The sequence below is a fragment of the Saimiri boliviensis genome, chromosome 12 (assembly GCF_048565385.1).
Source record: "Saimiri boliviensis isolate mSaiBol1 chromosome 12, mSaiBol1.pri, whole genome shotgun sequence".
NCBI classification, from domain to species: Eukaryota; Metazoa; Chordata; class Mammalia; order Primates; family Cebidae; genus Saimiri; species Saimiri boliviensis.
Genome location: NC_133460.1, coordinates 72,354,418 through 72,372,467, shown reverse-complemented (window position 1 = coordinate 72,372,467; position 18,050 = coordinate 72,354,418). Strand labels below are relative to the sequence as shown.

The 18,050-nt window shown below is 38.1% G+C and overlaps 1 long non-coding RNA gene across 1 annotated transcript; it reads left to right on the top strand.

The window, feature by feature from the left end:
- The first annotated feature begins 6 nt into the window (after positions 1 to 6).
- LOC141580619 (uncharacterized) lies at positions 7 to 11,447 on the top strand. The gene is made up of 2 exons (XR_012512878.1): positions 7 to 184; positions 1,240 to 11,447. It is a non-coding gene; the product is annotated as an uncharacterized LOC141580619 (long non-coding RNA).
- Positions 11,448 to 18,050: the final 6,603 nt, after the last annotated feature.

Sequence of the window (18,050 nt, the reverse complement as noted above, 5' to 3'; positions counted from 1 at the left end):
GGCGGGCCTGGGGGGCGCTTCCGGCCCGTGGCTTTCGGATTGCGCCTGCGCTGCCTTCAAAGAGGTCCGGGCGGCTGGCGTCGTGTCCTGCGTCCGTGAGGCAAGCTCGGAGGATCCCCGTAGACCTGTGGCACGGGAGGAGCCGGTGGAAAACCCTGAGGAGCTTGTGGCAGCCGCGGTTAAGGTGGTAGCCGGCGTCACTGCCCCGCAGCGTGGGCGAGTTTCCTTTTGGCCCGAGCCTCAGGGATTGACTCAGACTCCTCCGCTTTTTCAGTTGTTTTGGGCGTGAATGAAACCCAGACTAAACCGTAGCCTCCCAGGATGCCGAAACAGGACAGCTTTTACAGATGACTCTCATATCACTATCCCTACCCTGTGATACTGTGTTTTTCAAAGTATAGTGCCTGAACTGTCTGCATGAAATCCTCCCCAGACGGTTGTTGAAAATTCACATGGCTGGGCCTTGCTGCAGGATGCTTGAAGCCCAAGGTTTTTTGTTTCTTGAATCTTTTTTTTTTTCCATTTGCGTTTGAAAATAAATAGGAAAGCAGAGAACTTGGAAAGGGACTTAACATTCTGCAGGAATTTAAGTCCTGAATCTTTGGTATAATCTTGACCTGGACTACCAGAGCTCATGCGGACATCAATGAGACAGCACCCTAAAAGTTTTCTGCCTGTTGATCGCGAAGGCTTAGAGAGTGGAGACATAGCAATCTGGATAATTTGGGTGCATTGAGTCATGGCCCAACACATTTACTCCGTTATTAAGTATGAGCTAATCTGCTTTACGAAACAAACATGCTCTGTATTTACCACCACTCCAGATCCGTACGTTCCTCTTATGTTCCTCTCACGTACATACATACTCAAATCAGCAGCTGGGCTTTTTAATAGGTTATTGCTCAGAATCTTTACCTGACCCCAAAACAGCTAAATTGTGAAGGGAAACAGCAAGGCTATCTATGTAAGCATATACAATACTGTCTAAGAACATGGTCCCTGAAGTTAGACTTTGCGGTTTTCAGATTCCAGCTTCATCTCTAATTGTCCGTGAGATAGTAAACAAATTAAATTATTTTGCCTCAATTCTTTTTCATTATAAAGTGGGGATAATAACCATGAGACTGTTGAGAGGATTAAATGAAACAGTTTACATAAAGACTTTATACAGTTCTTGTCCCCAAATATCAGTTGCTTTTATTAAACAGAATTAAAGTGTTTCTTTTTTTTTCATTTTAGAGACGGGGTCTTACTATGTTGCCCAGGCTGGAGTGCAGTGGCTATTCACGGGCGCGATCCCACTACTGATCAGCACGGGAGTTTTGACCTGCTCCGTTTCTGACCTGGGCCAGTTCACCCCTCCTTAGTCAACTTGGTGGTCCCTCACTCCCGGGAGGTCACCATATTGAGCTGAACTTAGTGCGGACACCCGATCGCCATAGCGCTCTACAGCCCAGAACTCCTGGACTCCAGAGATCCTCCAGCCTCAGCCTGGGACTACAGGCACGCACCATCATGCCCGGCAAGTGTTTCTTATTATCACTTCTCTCTTAATGAAATAAACTGACAAATAGTTTTCTATAAATATTTATCTTATAACTACATTAAGCAATGAACTTTGTGCCTATGCCAAGAAAGTTTGAGCTTTCTTATCTTTCTGCCCTGCTGTTGCATCATTCCTCTTTTAACAGTTGCCAGATGTTGATTTAGTGTTTATTTGCTTTTTGTTGCAGTGGAAGCCAACAGAAGAGGGGTCCATTTGTACAATTAGGGCTGGAGTGATCCATGTTCCCATAGCAGTCCCTTTAACCTCACTTAAATGTGGAGGCTGCATAGATCACAAGTCTGAATACTACAAGCTACCTTTGCTTAAAAGGAACCACACCAGCACTGATAGCTAACTGCTAGATTGTTCTCCAGCATGTCAGAGTTAACTTGAATTGCTTGAGTTGTGCTTCAGTTAATGTAGAGAATGTCACTGAATAACACATAACCGTTGAAATAACCTGCTGTTTACAGTCGCTATCTTGCTCTGCCAAGGGAGTTATTTTACAGTGATAAAACTTCTCTTCTGGTGCCTTGACACATCCTAGGACTTTGATGTTGGTAATTATTTCTCCCCAGCAAATATTGGTTCTAATTCTACATGACTACTTGAGAAACCGGATGCAAAATTATGGTGGATTTAAATTATCAATATTCTTTATAGGTTTTGCTATTCCCATTTAAAAGAGGGAAACTGTAGCTATACACTTTCTAGTCCTGGTCTATGGTGATTCTCCTGCACAAACTTAACATTGTTGTTCAGAAACGTAATTTCCCCCAGAATTACCCTCCATCTAAAACATACTGTTATTCTATCACAAAGATAAATAATAGGTTTCCAAATCCTGGTTAAAAACAAAACAAAACAAAACTCTCTTCTCCTCTGTATTTTTTCAGAACAGGCATAGATAATAGCAATTGTGTTTTACCATTTTATTTTTTTCTGAAATGTTAGTTTTCTAGGATGTGGAAATATTAGAGTTAACAAAAAAAGAAAATAACTTTTTAAATGAAATGGTGGTTTTCCAAAATTGGAAAATCTTTTTGAGCTATTCTATCTTTAGGACTATTGGGGGTTAGCTGGCTTTAGAGCCATTAACGTTTTCTTATTATTTCAAACAATAGAGAAGTTTTTCCCTCTTAGCATTTTTTATTTTTATTTCTATGGAGACAGGGTCTGGCTCTGTCATGCAGGAGGCTGTCTGTAGTACAGCAGCACAGTCTCAGCTCATTGCAGTCTCAGCCTCTTGGCCTCAAGGTATCCTTCCACCTCAGCCTCCCAAGTAGCTGGGACTACAGGTGCAGGCCACCACATCCAGCTAATTTTAAACAACAGAGAACTTTCAAAACGAAAGTTCTTTATTCTTCAAGAAATTCATTTTTTTCTTAGCTCATTAATGTCCATTTCATGTTGCCTCAATGGGCCATGTATGAACCTTTTTTCTTTCAGATTTTGTTCAGTTTTGTTATATAGACTCATCTTTCTTTCATTGAGTTGCTTTGTCTATATGATATATCAGTCAGTGTTAAAACCCAAACAATACCTAAGCCAAAAGAGCAATATAGGCATCTGTGAACACACACACTTGGTTGCAGTTGCTTCAGCAAAAAGGACAGTTTACACTCAAATTGAAGCAACCATTATGATTCCACAAACAACATTCCTTATGACCCCACCTCACCTTTTCATTCTTCCTTTGCTGTCTGATCTGATTCAGTACTCCAGAAGATAAGGCAGATAAGAAGCCATTTTGAAAATATTGAAAAAAGAGTTAAGGGGCCATCATGAAAGTATTTATCCCACATCTTACAGTAAGCAAACTACCAGTAACTATTTGTTGAAAAGTGTGAATGAATAAATGAAAATAGGACAAATAGGCAGCATGGGAAGCTAAAATATGAAAGTATATTGCTTTGCTTTATGTGGTATAATTATCTCATTTTATCTTCCCAGCTCTCCCACGAAGTATGCAGAATAATAGTTATCTTATATTGTAGATGTGGTAATCAAGATAAAGAAGCTAGATGCTTTACCTAAAGTCATTCAACAAATATTTGTTAGAACCAGTTCTAGAATGCAAGCAATGGAAACAGAGTTATTTCAGTGCTTCTTTTCCTGATACTTACCCTATTTCTGACAAATGAATAATGGCTTCAGAAAGTATCACTTGTTGCTAGGGCTAAAAGCATAAATTTTACATGAATACTGTAGCACTTACTGTTAGTTAATGACCCAATATTTATTCTATGTTTTTCTTTGGAATATTTGAAATGTGTAGATCTTTGCCTCCTGGGAAGCTCACTTTATGTTTGCCTCCCGAGAAGCTCACTGTATCCTCTCCTCAGGAGAAAATGCTGATTTGGTCTAAACCAATCCTGGTAACTACTTTTCATACCAGTCTTGTTTTAGGAATGCGCATGCAGCTCAGTTGTAGCCAATGAGATGTGAGGAGCAGTCTACTGGGGAGTTTCAGGGAAAGTTTGTTTTTCTTGTCCTAAGAAATAAACAAATAATGGGGTAATAAAGCTTCAACTCTTTATGGGGTCACTAGATTTGAGATGCTATTGAGTCAAAGGAATATTTAATTTGACACAGTAAAATAGTCTGGAAGGAAAGGAAATGATATTCAGTGAATGAAATGCTGAAAATTGATATTTTGAAGGTGGTATCGTAGTTTTTATTGATTAAGTGAAACAGTTGAGATTAAGAAAGTTTAGCCAAGACAAGTTATATAGCACAAATCATTTGGAGGTAAGGAGGTTAAAAAAAACCTTGAGAGGCCAGGAAGTCCTGGCTCCAAACTTCTGCTCCTGCTGAACTTGAGCCCCACTAGCTTCTCATCTTTCACTAATCTATGTACCCCTCCTCTCCCACTTCTAAAAAGCGGAGCTCACTCAACAACTTTAATTTTATTAAAATAAATTATTTTACAACAGACATTTTGTTTTTAATAAATGTTATTAGTGATTTGGAAAAATGAAAGAGATTGACATCTTTCAATTGACAGAGTTGCCAATAATTCTAAATATAATTTTTTAAAACATTTTGTTCTTAAAATGAGAAAGAAATCTAAGGAAGGGATCACTACCCTGGCCAACAGCATGTCCCGTATGATAACTAGACCTGCTACAATTATCTTGCTACCAGGGAGGAGCTAGCTTGAAAATAAAACCAACACATTGAGATGACAGAGCAGAAAGGGGAAAGAACCTAAGTCCCTAATGATATTCAGCTGATGGATTAAACCTGGAGTGTGTCTACCATGGTCTTCTGTAAGGAATTAAAATGTCTGTTCTGCTTAAACCAGTGTTTTGTCGTTTTCTGCAGAAATCCTAATTGGCATAAAGAAACTATTGACCAATTAACTCCACTGCAACCTCACCTGACCCCTTAGGATGTCCTTTCATGCTTTTCTTGCTTTTGTTGAAGTTACCTATTAATAATAGAAAATCACAGTGGGTGATTTCTGATCCCATCTCTTTAGCTATGACCTTGTGTCTCTGGCTTATGATCATGGTTTATGAAGCATGGGAAGCACTAAGAAATGTAGGAAGTAGGTAGGTAAGATCAGAGGTGTGATGATGGAGGTTATCACGGTCAGGACAGGTGTGTAGGCAAGGTGAAATGTGTAAGCTAAGCAGGAGATGCAAATAAAAATCAGAGAGAAGTTACCCCTCCAGAACAGATTCTTAGAAAGCCATTATTAAGAACACATGAGCCATATCTTTGAGAAGAGTTGTGCAATCCACATTACAGTAATGGCATCACTTAGATTCATGCTCTTCTCTCAGGGAGATAAATCAAAGTTTATAGAATATCAAAGGGTCTTCATCATGTGTCTTAGTCTTTTTATATTGCTATAAATGAATGCCAGAGGCTGGGTATTATATAAGGAAAAGAGGTTTATTTGGCTCACACAATTCTGCAGGATGTACAAGAAGCATGGTGCCAGCATCTGCTTCTGCTAAGAGCCTCAGGAAGCTTCCATCATGGTGGAAGACAAAGGGGAACCCCTGTATCACATGATGAGGAAGGAAGAGAGCAAGAGAGGGGAGGAAGATATCAGACTCTTTTTAACAATAAGATCTCATGGGAAGTAGGAGTGAGAACTTAATCCCATGAAGCAGCACCAAGTCATTCATGAGGGATCTGCCCCTATAATCAAAACACCTCCCAGTGGGCCTCACCTCCAACGTGGGGGATCAAATTTCAACATAAAATTTCAGGAGACAAACATTCAGACTGTATCATTGTGTCTGATTTCTTCAGAAATAGATCAAATTGATACATTTCATGATGACATTATGATCTAAAAATGATATTTTTTTATTTCAGTTTTTTTCATTTTTTCCTGTATACACCCAAGAGGTCCATGATATTATTCTCTTGCAGTCTACCACAAGTCCTGCAAACTAGAAGATGGCCTTAACATTCAATCTAGGGTGGTTCTGCCCAATGACCTTTTGTCTTTCCTAAGTGTCTTCCAAAAGACATAGTAATATTGTATCATGAATTATATGAAAGCTAAACAGATTTAATCCATATTTACATGGATTAAACAGCAAATCTGACAAAAGGCTGCTCTTTGATGATTCTAGACATATTTATTCTTACATGTTAGACATTTGAGAAAAAAGCCAATTCCTTAATACTTTATGTTTAATTGAGTTTGAAGCCATAAAGAGGAAGGAAATAATAAGGATTAGAGCAAAAATAAATGAAATAGAGAATAGAAAAACAATAGAATCAATGAAACAAAATTAGTTCTTTGAAGAGATCAACAAAGCTGACAAAACTTTAACTAGATTAACTTAAGGGAAGAGAATATTCAAACTACTAAAATCAGAAATGAAAGACACTATTACTGATTTATAGGAATAAAAAGGATTATTGGAGAATATGTGTAATAGCGATCTGTCAAAAAATTGGATAACCGAAATGAAACAAATTCCTAGAAACACACAAACCAACAAAATGGACTCAAAAAGAAAGAATAAATCTGAACTGATCTATAAAAAGTAATGATACTCAGTTTTGGTTGAATCAGCAACTAAAACTCTCCTAACAAAAAAAAGCCCAGGAACTGATGACTTCACTGGTGAATTCTACCAAATGCTTAGAAACGAATTAACACTAATTCTTCTCGTACTCCTCCAAAATATAGATGAGAAACAGAACCCTTACTGAGTCATTCTATAAAGCCAACTTTACCCTGATACTAAAGCTAAACAGGCAATACAAGAAAACTGTGGCCAAATGCCCCTTATGAATGCATTATAGATACAAAAATCCCCAACAAAATGCCAGGAAATTAAATTCAGCAGCCCTTAAAAAAATTATACACCATGACCAACTGAGATTTATTCCAGAAATGTAAGAGCGATTTGACATATGAAAATCAGTCAATGTAATACACCACAGAAATAGAATGAAGAAGTGAAAAACTCATGATCATCTCAATTGTTGTAGAAGAGCATTTGACAAAATCCAGTACTCCTTTATGATTAAAATGTTCAATAAACCAGGAATAGAAAGGAACTTTCTCAACATGATAAAAACCACATATTAAAAAGTCACAATTAACATCATTCGCAATGGAGAAAAATTTCAAGCTTTTCCACTAAAACCAGAAACAAGCCATGGAGGCCTGTGTTTGCCACTTCTTCTTCTTCTTCTTCTTCTTTTTGTTTTTGTTGTTGTTTTGTTTTGTTTTGTTTTGTTTTGTTTTGAGACGGAGTTTCGCTCTTGTTACCCAGGCTGGAGTGCAATGGCGCGATCTCGGCTCACCGCAACCTCCGCCTCCTGGGTTCGGGTAATTCTCCTGTCTCAGCCTCCTGAGTAGCTGGGATTACAGGCACGTGCCACCATGCCCAGCTAATTTTTTGTATTTTTAGTAGAGACGGGGTTTCACCATGTTGACCAGGATGGTCTCGATGTCTTGACCTCGTGATCCACCCACCTCGGCCTCCCAAAGTGCTGGGATTACAGGCTTGAGCCACTGCGTCCAGCCACCACTTCTATTAAACATAGTACAGTATTGGCAATTCTAGCCAGACCCATTAGGCAAGAAAAAAGAAATAAAATAAATCCGAATTATAAAGGAAGAAGTAAAACCATCTCTATTTGCAAGTGATATGAGTGTACAAAGCCCTAAAGAATACAACAAAGAAAAATAGCCTCTTAAAGCTAATAAACAAATTTAGCAAAGCTTCAGAATACAAAATCAACACACAAAAATCAGTTGTGTTTCTACACACTAGCAGTAAAAAATCTGAAAAAGAAATTAAGAAACTTTTATTTACGGTAGTATCCAAAAGAATAAAATATTTAGAAATAAACATAACCAAGAAGGTGGAAGTCTTGTGCACTGAAAACTACAAAGCACTGTGGAAAGGAATTAAAGAATTTCCTCTAGATTTGCTATTGTTTGTGAAATATATAGTGGTAAAATATATAGCAGAAAAGATTTAAAAAATTGGAGGAAATGTTTGCAAATCATGTATCTGACAAAGAACTAATATACAGAATATATAAAGAATCCTACACCTCAACAACTAAAAGATAATAACTAAATGTTTTTATGGACAAAAGACTTAAGTAGACACTTCTCTAAAAAAAAAAAAAGACATGTAAATGGTCAATAAGCACCTGAAAAGATGCTAAAACCACAATGAGATATCACTTTGTACCTACTAGAATGTCTATAATTAGAAGAAAAAATAACTAGTGTTGGTGAACATGTGGAGAAATTGGAAACTTAGTACATTGCTGGTGGGAATGTAAATGGTTCAGCTGCTATGGAAGATAATTTGGCAATTTCTCAAAAAGTAAAATAGAATTATCACCCAGTAATTCTACTCTAAGTATATACCTGATATAGTTTGTCTGTTGTCCCTATGCAAATCTCATGTTGAAATGTAATCCCCAGTATTAGAGTTGGGGCCTGGTGGGAGGTGACTGGCTCATAGGAGTGCTTTCTCATGAATGACTTAACACTATCTCCAGCTGTCCTAGAGATTGTGAGTTCTCATGAGATCTGGTTGTTTAAAAGTGTGTAGCACTTCCCCACTTCCTCTCTTGTTCCTGCTTTTGCCATGTGACATGCCTGCTCCCACTTTGCCTTCTGTCATGACTGGAAGCTTCCTGAAGCCTCCCCAGAAGCAGATGTTGCTATGCTTTCTGTACAGCCTGCAGAACTGTGAGCCAACTAAATCTTTTTTTCTTTGGTTAGTTGTCTCAGATATTTCTTAATAGCAATGCAAGAATGATCTAATACAATACCCAAAAGAATTGAAAGCAACAACTTAAACAATTACTTGCACGCTAATGTTCATAGCAGCATTATTCACAATAGACAAAAGGTAGAAACAACCAAAATGCCTGTCAAAAGATAAATGGCTAGGCTGGGCATGATGGCTCACGCCTGTGATCCCAGCACTTAGGAAGGCCAAGGTGGGCGGGTCACCTGAGATGAGGAGTTTGAGACAAGCCTAGACAACATGGTGAAACCCTATCCTTAACAAACAAACAAACAAAAAGATAAATGGATAAACAAGATGTGGTATGTACATACAATGGAATATTATTCAGCCATAGAAAAGAATGAAGTACTGACACATGATACAAGATGGGTGAATCTTGAAAACATTATGCTAAGTGAAATAAACCAGACATGAAAGAGTAAATATTGTATGATACCATTATGTGAAATATTTACAGTAGGCAAATTCATAGAGATAGGAATTAGATTAGAGGTTACCAGAGGTTACCAGGGGCTGGAAGGAGAGGGAAGTAGGAGCTATTGCTGAATAAGCACAGTTTCTATTTGGGGTGATGAAAGGGTTTTGATAATAGATGATGGTAATGGTTGTATAACATTGTAAACATAATTAATACCACCAAATTGTACAGTTAAACATGATTAAAATGGCAAATTGCATATGTCTTTGTATTGCTATAAAGGAATACCTGAGGCTGGGTAATTTATAAAGAAAAGAGGTGTATTTGGCTTATGATTCTGCAGATTGTACAAGAAGCATGGCACTGGCATCCACATCTGGTGAGGGCCTCAGGCTGCTTCCACTCATGCCAGAAAGGGGAAGACAAGCCAGTGTGTGTGGAGATCACATGGTGAGAGAAGAAACAAGAAAGAGGGGAAAGTGCTAGGCTCTTTTAACAACTAGGTCTTGGCCAAGTGAGGTGGCTCACCCTTGTAATCCCAGCACCTTGGGAGGCTGAGGTGGGAGGATCTCTTCAGCCCAGGAGTTCAAGACCAGCCTGAAAAAAAAAAAAAATCAACAACTAGGTCTTGGCCAGGTGAGGTGGCTCACCCTTGTAATCCCAGCACCTTGGGAGGCTGAGGTGGGAGGATCTCTTCAGCCCAGGAGTTCAAGACCAGCCTGAAAAAAAAAAAATCCCAAAAAACCTAGCTTTCACAAGGACTAAGACATCAAAAATTCACTCACCTACAACCCAGGGAGGACGTTAATCTATTCATGACCCAAATACCTGCCATTAGGCCCCACCTCCAATGTGGGGGATCAAATTCAACATCAAATACCTGGGCTACATAGCCTTGTCTCTACAAAAATGTATAAATAAGCTGGGTGTGGTGACACATACCTAAAGTCTCAGCTACTTTAGAGGCTGAGGCAGGAGGACTGCTTCAGCTCAGAAGTTCAAGGCTGCAGTGAACTATAATCATGCCACTGCACTACAGCCTGTAAGACAGAATGAGAACCTGTCTCTAAAAATAATAATAATATTAATTAATTTAAAAAAGAGCTTGTATTGCAAGTTGGTAAATATAAGTACATTTGTTGGGACTATTAATTCATCCATAGGATCAATGTTTGCATCTCAATTTAGCTTGTTTAATCCATAATTCACATTTGCCATAAAACTAGTAAATGATTCAATTAAAATACTGGTAATTAACCAAATGGAAAAGCAACATACTGAATCAGAAATAGTTTATTTTTATGAACTGCTGTCACCTGAAGAAAAGCAGGTTTCATTAGTGTGAAACATGTGGAACATGAGAAAATACAAAGTTTTCTATTGATTATGGAGAAATTTCAGTTCAGTTTCTAGAAGGTTAAATGCCCCGATTTCTTTTTAAAACGACTGTAGTAAACTACATAATGGCCTCCATATTTCCATGTGCAAATCTTGAAACCTATCACTGTTACCTTATATGGCAAAAGGGAATTTACAAATGTGATTAAAGATCTTGAGACTGGGAGATTATCCTGGGTTATCTGATGTCCCCAGTGTAATCACAAGGATCCTTTAAAAAAAGGAAATGTGAGACAAAGGGAGTAAAGGTCATGTGACAACAAAGTGGAGGTCAGAGTGATCCTGGGGCTAGAGCCAAGGAATATGGGCAGCCTCTAGAAGCTGAGACAGGGAGGGAAATGACTCTCCTCCTAGAGCCTCCAGAAGGAAAGCAGCCTTGCCAACCTATTTGAAACTTCTGATCTCCAGATCTGTACAATGATAATCTGTGTTGTTTTATTTTTAGTTTTTAATTTTTTTCTAGAGACAGGGTCTTGCTCTGTTGTTCAGGCAAGAGTGCAGTGTAATAATCTCGGCTCACTCCAGCCTCAACCTCCCAGGCTTAAAAGATCCTCCTGCCTCGGCCTCCTGGGTAGGTGGAGTTACAGACACATGCCACCATGCCTGGCTAATTTTGTTTTTTATTTTTTGTAGAGATGGGGTCTCACTATGTTGCCCATCCTGATCTCCAACTCCTGGGTTCAAGCAGTCCTCCTGCCTCAGCCTCCCAAAGTGCTGGACTTATAAGTGTGAGAGCCACAACTTCTGGCCCATCTGTGTTATTTTAGTGTTTAAGTTTGTCATATTCTGTTACAGCAGCAATAAAAAACTAACAAAATGACAATTTTATTTCCAAACTCATTGTGTCCCTCCCTTAAAATAATTTTTTCACAATAACTATTTTTTATATTACAATCATACACCACATAATGACCTTTTGGTCAATGACAAACTGCATATACAACAGTGGTCCCTTAAGATTACAGTGGAACTGAAAATTTTTTATTGCCCAGGTATGTTAGAGCCGATCGTGGTGCAACACATGACACACGTTTGTGATGATGCTAGCGTAAACAAACCTACTGTGCTGCCAGCCCTATAAAAGTATAGTACATACAATTATGTACAGGGCATAGTACTTGATAATGATAATAAATGACTGTGTTACTGGTTTATGTACTTGCTATATTATACTTTTATTATTATTCTAGAATGTCTTTTTTCTCCTTAAAAAAAAAGTTAACTGCAAAGCCTTCTTCTGGAATATCTCTTCAGGAGATATTCCAGAAGAAGGCATTGTTACCATAGGAGACGGCAGCTCCTTGTATGTTATTGCTCTTGAAGACCTCTGAATGGGATAAGATAAGGAGGTGGAAGACAGTGATGTTGATGACCCTGACCCTGTGTAGGCCTAGTCTCATGTGTAATGTGTGTTTATGTCTTTTTTTTTTTTTTTAACTAATCCTCACTGTGCCTATGCCACCCCAGGCTGGAGTGCCATGGCTGTTCACAGGTGCAATCATATTGCACTACAGCCTTGATTTCCTGGCCTCGGACAATCCTTTCACCTCAGCCTTTCAAGTAGCTAGGATTATAGGCTTGCATCATAGCACCTAGCTGTGTCTTCATTTTTAAACCAAAAATTTAAAAGTAAAAAAATAAAAATAAAAATAAATTTAAATAGAAAAAAGCTTAGGGATCACTTGAGGTTAGGAGATTGAGACCCACCTGGCCAACATGATGAAACCCTGTCTCTAGTAAAAATGCGAAAGTTAGCCAGAGATGATGGCACACTCCTGTGGTCCTAGCTACTCGGGAGGCTGAGGCATGAGAACTGCTTGAACCCGGGAGGCGGAGGTTGCAGTGAGCCACGATCGTGCCACTGCACTCCAGCCTGGTTGACAGAGTGAGACTCTGTCTTAAAAAGAAAAAGGGAAAGAAAAAAGATCACTGTAGTATGCACCTTCTGGGCTCAAGCAATCCTCACACCTCAGCCTCCCAAGTAGCTGGGACCACAGGCACACATCTCCACACCCAATTATTTTTGTATTATTATTTTTTTGGTAGAGACAGGGTTTCATCATGTTGTGCAGGCTGGTCTTCAATTCCTGGGCTCAAGAGATCCTCCCACCTCTGCCTTCCAAAGTGCTGGGATTACAGGCGTGAGCCACTGTGCCTGGTCTAAGTGTACCACTTTATATTTTCTTTAGTTTACTTTTAGTGTACCTTTTCTACATTTAGATACACAAATACTGACCATTATGTTATAATTGCTTACAGTATTTAGTACAATAACAGGCTGTACAGATTTGCAGCCTAGGAACAATAGGCTATGCCATGTATATTCTAGATGTGTTATAGACTATACCATGTATGTTGGCATAGGTACACTGTATGATATTTGCACAATGATGAGATCACCAAATGATCCATTTCTCAGACTATATCCTTGTTAAGCAATAAATGACCTTAATCAGTTAGGAATATGAATCTGAGCAGTGTTATAACCTTGATGAAGATGTTGGTCTAGATAATACTCCCATTTACAATGCACTTGCGAAATACAAGGCATTGCACTGAAAGCTTTACATACTTAATTTAAAAAAAAAATTTACAACCTTTTAGGTAAGTACCATTAACAACTTTTACAGATGAGAAAACAGTCTATGAGGTAAAATAATTTGTCATACAGTGGTGATGTAAATATGCATGTGATGAAAGAGAACAGGCAAGTCAGAAATGATTTTTGTTTATTTTTAATAGATTAAGAGTAGCTATTATCAGCAAAAGAGTGAAAGTCTGAGAGAAAAGAAAAAAAGATGGAAAGAAATGTTGGGATGGGCAATTCCTTATGTTGGATGGTTCAGTAGAGCTTTGCCATTGTTCAGGTGGAGTTTAGGCAAGCTAAAGGTAACCAGCCATTGCTGGGTGTTTGAACATCAGATGTTCGTTCATTCTCTTAAAAATGCTGAAAAAAAGTTCTCTGCATTAAAACTTCATAATGAACATTGCCACATTGTATATTATATTAGGCACTGATATTATTGAAGTTTTTGGTAATTTTTATTCCTATAACTGGAATATTTAATGTATGTTATATATACTTTTTATATATATATATATAATTATTATTATTATTTGAGATGGAGTCTCAATCTGTTACCCAGGCTAGAGTGCAGTGGTGCAATCTTGGCTCACTGCAACCCTCGCCTCCTGGGTTCAAGCGATTCTCCTCCCTCAGCCTCCCGAGTAGCTGGGACTACAAGCATGTGCCACCACACCTGGCTAATTTTTTGTATTTTTAATAGAGATGGGGTTTTACCATATTAGCCAGGATGTTCTCAATCTCCTGACCTCTTGATCTGCCTGCCTCGGCCTCCCAAAGTGCTGGGATTACAAGTATAAGCCACCACTATGTATTTTGCAAACAATAGCAAATCTAGAGGAAATTCTTTGAAGTAAGAAGCAGTGGTACTTAATACTGGCTACTTGTATTTATCATCTCTATTTCACTTTCAAATACTATAAAACATTTTTTAAGAAACTCACAATTTTTACAGAGAGTTGGTAAAAACATTTGATGATTTGTGGTGCAGATGAAGGCTGGCTAATATTTGAAAAATAAATAAATAATGGCTTTCCTTGATTCTTAATGTTTAGACTGATGGCTTCAGTAGAATTTCTTCCCTCAGACCAAATCACAGTGAAAATGTATCTGTTCTTGACATAAGCAATAACTAGAATCCTTCAGATTAAACAAAATATTACATGTGCAGGGCCAGAGGAGGTGAGGAAAGTCTAAAGTGATAAGGTGCTAGTCAGCTCAGAGTGGCTGTTTTAGATAGGGTAATACAGCAGACGAGAAGCTTGTCAGAAAGGAAAGGTACCAGGCAGAAAATAAATGTGCACCCACCTTAGCCAATGTCAGGAGCTGAAAACTCCATTTTGAATTTTTATCCTAAACATGGAAATAACATCCTGATGACAAACTGAACACTAACTAGACATATTAAACCAATTTTGCTTATTGAGAGATCTGTTCAGTCATTTATTCAACAGCTATTTACTGAGTGGATACTTGATAGTTTTTAGGCCTTAGAATTAACCCAAGACAAATTTGTGATGTAGGAATTTGCATTTCAGTGATCTCACTACTTTGCTCTTTCTTGAGACTTCAGCCTTCCTTTTCCTCCCTCAGGCTTTGGAGCTTAGAAAATAATAATATTAAAGCTTCAGTGACAGGATGCCAAAGCTGTTTAAAAAATGGTTATGTTTGGAGGAAGAGAATGTGTTGAGGAAGGAAAGGTGTTAAGTTCTACTACTTGTAGATGGAATTATTGTGTCCTTTATATTGTTTTTGCTTTCCTATCATAAGATATACCTTGCTTTAATAATATAGTAAATAAATAAAAGTACAGCCAGTGCTCGACTTACGACCACGATTGGTTCCAACAGACTGGTCTTAACACAATTTGGTCATAAGTTGAGTAGGCTTTATGTACAGTACTGTGAAATGATGTTATAAAAATCTTTAAGTCATATTTTATCATAATTTTCTTTCATTATTGTTATATATCATAATTTTCTTTGTTCATTTTATGCCATTTGTATCATCTCTACACCATTTTGTTTCTTATTTTTACATTCGTCAGGTTTAAGTAAAACACTGCACTACCAGTACAACTGGTTTAATATTTGCAGAACATACAAAATTACAAAATACAGGTGCATACAAAAATACAAAATACAGGTGTAAAAAATACCATAGGAAACGTTCAATCCTTGCAAATCATTTGATGTTTGGGTCCATTGCTTCGAAATGTGTAAGTTTATTCAGTAAAGATAAACCGTCTGATAATCCCGTAGTGGTGAACTTTCTTTCTGGCTCCTCCTCTTCTTTCTCTGCTTCTCTTCTTTCTTCTTCTGCCACTCTTTCTTCTTCCAGTTCGATTAGCTCTTCATTTGTAAGTTCATCAACATTGAAAATCTGTTCTGCTAGGTATCCCTCATCTGTAATTAATTCATCCAGACTATCAACAAACTTCCATGCTCCTTCCTCATCCGCACTTGCTGCTTCTCCAGTCACTTGAACACTATGCATTTGGAATCTTTTCTTGAATCTCTGGAACCAGCCAGTGCTTGCTACAAATTCTTTACTGTAATCTTTTCCAGCACGCTCCTTCAGAGTCTGAAATAGACTTCTTGCCTTCATCTGCACAGTAAAAAGACTTAATGGTGTCCATTTTTTTAATTTGATCTTCCATCCAAATATATAGCAATTTCTCCATTTTGTGGATGGGCCCACTTCGTTGCTTTGTTATAACTGTTGATTGCATGGGTGCAGAACCTTTCACAGCTTCACAAATTCTTTCTTTATCTTTCAAAATCGTCGACGCAGTCGAATATGATAACTTCGTATCACGTGCGATCACATTCACTTTCTTTCCTCCTTCGTACTGCTTAATTACCTTCATTTTCATGTCGAGATCGATGGCCTTTCTTTCCTTCTTGGCAGGCTGAGGCGTAGACAACGACAATTTGCTCTTGGTAGACATCTTGGGAGGGTTTTGGTGAAAAATATCCAAGACACAAAACACAAATTGCTGTACCAAGTCTGGGATAACAGTTGAAATGGTGCATGTGGAGATGGTGGTGCATGCGGAGATGGTAGTGATGCCGGAAGCTGGTCCGCACTGTCGTTGCCCTATTTTTTCTGTCATTTCAGGTTTTTTTTTTTCCAATTCAGTTTCAGTTAGGCAGGCCTACTTTGCTTGTTTGTCAACGTTTTTTAACTTGCTTAAAAACCTTTGCAAATTGGTCAAAAATTAATGTGTCCAATTACTACAGGCTTATAAAACTTTTATGCATCATGCAAACATCATGAGCTGTAGTATGGGAGGTAAGGAATATTTAATCTGTTTCAGACTTTAATAATTGGATGTTTAGATTGCTTTCAACTTTACCCAATTACCAACACAGCAGAGCAGATATAACTGGTTAGTATTTTTAACCAAATATTTTGACTAAAGTATCGAATTGCTTTGGGATCTTGAAGGGTATAATATATTATGAAAGAAAAGTAGAAGGTGCTGATGATACAGTGTATTAGGAGGACCTGTTTTGTCCTGGGAACTCTAGAGAAGGCTTTTTGAAGAGTCACATGTCCTAGCCCAATCAGTCTACAAGCACAAGAGAACAACTTAGAGTCCAACAAAGTCAAATTTACAGATTCATTGCAGTGAGGGAGATCACACACACAACTGTGAGCCATCTCACTAGCCAAACAAGGAACAGATAATCATTATAGGATTTGGGGGAAGAGTGGAGTTTGGGTGAGATTTAAATGAAGCCATTTAAATGGCTTTTGATGAACTCAAAGCAAATCAGCAGTAAACATCAGGTCTGGGCAGGATCCAGGGTTCTGCTTCCTTGGAAACTACAAAGTTAAGACAAACAAGGAGTATTGTGTCCAGAAGCCCTTTTCTTAAGCTCTGTGCCTGGGATGGAAATGGAGGCTGATACTCTGTGTCAAAGTGTTTTAGAGTCTCCAAGACACTATGATGTTTTATGTTATAATAATAGTATTTCAAATGACAAAGTTTCTTTTCTAATGGCATATAATTTTAAAGAACAAAGTTTCTTAGCAAGTAAGAAAACAGTAATCACTCAAAGAATGGGGTTGTTATGAAGCTTTATCAAATGCCCTTGTGATAAATAGTTTCCTGTAAACTTTGCAGCCAGTTTTATCAACGTTTATTAATTTAGCCTGATGAGTGATGGAACAGATTTTTACTTTCTAAGTCCCAGCAAAAGCTTCACCTAAAAGAGAGAACCAACCGAGAAACAGGGGAAAATAACTTTTGGGGAAGAACAAAAAAACAAGCATGAAGGTTGTGAGCTCATTCCGGACACATTTAAAAACCTGAAACCCAATAGGACGATAACACAGGCAACAAACGATTTGAAGTCAGGAGCAGATCTTTTAGGAAGCTGCTAGCCTTATTCAGGATTTTGCACTTGATCAGAGTAAAGGGACACCACTAAAAGATTCTAATCAGGGGAATTACCCAATCTTCATCTTCTAAGGTAGAGAATGCATTGTATGGGCAAGAGTGGAAGCCAGATGACCATTTGGAAGATTGTTGCAAGAGAGGATGGTAGTTTATACTAGGGTGGCAGCAGTAAAGAAAGGCAGAAATGGAGAGATTCAAAATAAAATTTTAGGTAAAACCAAATGGTCTTAGTGAGAGTTTGATTGTGTAGCATGAGGGAGATGGAGTCAGGGATAATATCCAAGTTCTGGCTTGAACATCTGAGTAGAAGGTGGCATCATTAACTAAGACATGGAAGACGAGGTGAGGCAGGATTGATGGAAAAGAACAAGTATAGCTGTAGACTTGTGCAGCATTTAGGTAAGAATACCTTAAAAACATTTGGATGTTTGCAC